The sequence below is a fragment of the Triticum dicoccoides genome, chromosome 2A (assembly GCF_002162155.2).
Source record: "Triticum dicoccoides isolate Atlit2015 ecotype Zavitan chromosome 2A, WEW_v2.0, whole genome shotgun sequence".
Classification (NCBI taxonomy): Eukaryota; Viridiplantae; Streptophyta; class Magnoliopsida; order Poales; family Poaceae; genus Triticum; species Triticum dicoccoides.
The window spans coordinates 18654346-18657075 of NC_041382.1; positions in this window are offsets into that span (position 1 = coordinate 18654346).

Consider the following 2730-nt stretch of genomic DNA (forward strand, 5'->3'; position numbering starts at 1 on the left):
AACGGTAAGTATATTGAACAAAATCAACGCCCACAACTACTTTGTGTTCCACTCGTGCATAGAAACTATGCATAGACCTATCTCTGATACCACTGTTGGGAAACGTAGCAGAAATTCAAAAAAATTCCTACATGTCACCAAGATCTATCTATGGAGAAACCAGCAACGAGGGGAAGGAGAGTGCATCTACATACCCTTGTAGATCGCTAAGCGGAAGCGTTCAAGAGAACAGGGTTGGAGGAGTCGTACTCGTCGTGATCCAAATCACCGGAGATCCTAGTGCCGAACGGACGGCACCTCCGCGTTCAACACACGTACAGCCCGGTGACGTCTCCCATGCCTTGATCCAGCAAGGAGAGAGGGAGAGGTTGAGGAAGACTCCATCCAGCAGCAGCACAACGGTGTGGTGGTGGTGGAGGAGCGTGGTACTCCAGCAGGGCTTCGCCAAGCACCGCAAGAGACGAGGAGGGAGAGGGGTAGGGCTGCGCCAAGAAGGAGAGGAACTCGTGTGTCTTGGGCAGCCCAAACCTCAAGTATATATAGGGGGAGGGGAGGGGCTACGCCCCCACCTAGGGTTCCCTCCCTAGGGGTGGCGGCAGCCCCCAGATCCCATCTGGGTGGCGGCCAGGAGGAGGGGAGAGGGAGGCACACCAGGTATGGGCCCTAAGGCCCATCTGCCCTTAGGGTTTGCCCCCCTTCCTCCCCTTAGGCGCCTTGGGCCCTTGTGGGGGGGGGGGGCGCACCAGCCCACCTGGGGCTGGTCCCCTCCCACACTTGGCCCATGCATCCCTCCGGGGCTTGTGGCCCCACTTGGTGGACCCCCGAGACCCTCCCGGTGGTCCCGGTACGTTACCGATAAACCCCGAAACTTTTCCGGTGACCAAAACATGACTTCCCATATATAAATCTTTACCTCCGGACCATTCCGGAACTCCTCGTGAAGTCCGGATCTCATCCGGGACTCCGAACAACATTCGGTAACCACGTATATCTATTCCTTATAACCCTAGCGTCATCAAACCTTAAGTGTGTAGACCCTACGGGTTCGGGAACCATGCAGACATGACCGAGATAACTCTCCGGTCAATAACCAACAGCGGGATCTGGATACCCATGTTGGCTCCCACATGTTCCACGATGATCTCATCGGATGAACCACGATGTCAAGGACTTAATCAATCCCGTATACAATTTCCTTTGTCTAGCGGTACGATACTTGCCCGAGATTCGATCGTCGGTATCCCGATACCTTGTTCAATCTCGTTACCGGCAAGTCTCTTTACTCGTTCCGTAACACATCATCCCGTGATCAACTCCTTGATCACATTGTGCACATTATGATGATGTCCTACCGAGTGGGCCCAGAGATACCTCTCCGTTTACACGGAGTGACAAATCCCAGTCTCGATTCGTGCCAACCCAACAGACACTTTCGGAGATACCCGTAGTGCACCTTTATAGCCACCCAGTTACGTTGTGACGTTTGGCACACCCAAAGTATTCCTATGGTATCCGGGAGTTGCACAATCTCATGGTCTAAGGAAATGATACTTGACATTAGAAAAAGCTTTAGCATGCGAACTACACGATCTTGTGCTATGCTTAGGATTGGGTCTTGTCCATCACATCATTCTTCTAATGATGTGATCCCGTTATCAATGACATCCAATGTCCATGGTAAGGAAACCGTAACCATCTATTGATCAACGAGCTAGTCAACTAGAGGCTTACTAGGGACATGGTGTTGTCTATGTATCCACACATGTATCTGAGTTTCCTATCAATACAATTCTAGCATGGATAATAAACGATTATCATGAACAAGGAAATATAATAATAACCAATTTATTATTGCCTCTAGGGCATATTTCCAACAGACTGCTGCGCTAGTGTATCGGTCGACTCCCTGATCGCCTGCCAGTATCCCGGCTCGTCTGCCGGGTCCCTCGGGTCAACAACATCCTCCGGCGGCATCCAACCGGTCTCCGATGTGGAGTTCCGGATCGCGCGGATCAAACCCGGCGACTCCAACGGGTCGCCCTCCTCTTGCATCGCCGCCAGTTCCGGCGGGATGTGAAACTCAGGGGCGGCCGCTGGAGCGGCGGGAGCGGCCGGAGCGCCTGCGCGAGCGCGCCGACCGGCACAGGCCTGCACAACCGGGGCGGCGGGTGGCGCGAGAGGCGCGTTTGGAGCGTCTGCGCGGATGCCCCGAGACTTGTAGAAGCTGACGACGGTGTCGAAGTCGCGGCCTTGCCAAAAGTTGAGGCGGCCTTCGGGGTTCCACGGACCGGGTTGTGCCGGCCCAGGCGTGGCATAGCCGTCGCTCGTCACGTGCCAGACGTGTGCTAGGCGACACGACGGCGGCACGGGGATGCCGTGCCGGTAAATATCCACGGTCTGCGGCCCGGTGAGGCTAGAGGGCCACAGACCGCCCGGCGCGGCGCCGCGTCGACCACCGCTGCCGACACGTCCACCGCCGCCGCCGCCGCGTCCACCGTCGCCAACCGCCCGGCGACTGCACCCTGCGTCTCCACTACCGCCTCCCCAGCCGAACCAACGCCGGCCGAAGCATCCGCGTCCACGAGGCATCGCGCCGGAGAGAGCCGCCGCGCCGGAGATCGATCGGAGAAAGCGGGATCGTGGACGGTCTCTAAGAGGAGATGCGGAGTCAGGGGCGGTTTATGTGAGGCTAGCGCGCGGGTCGGGGGCGGATTTATGGGAGGGAGAGAC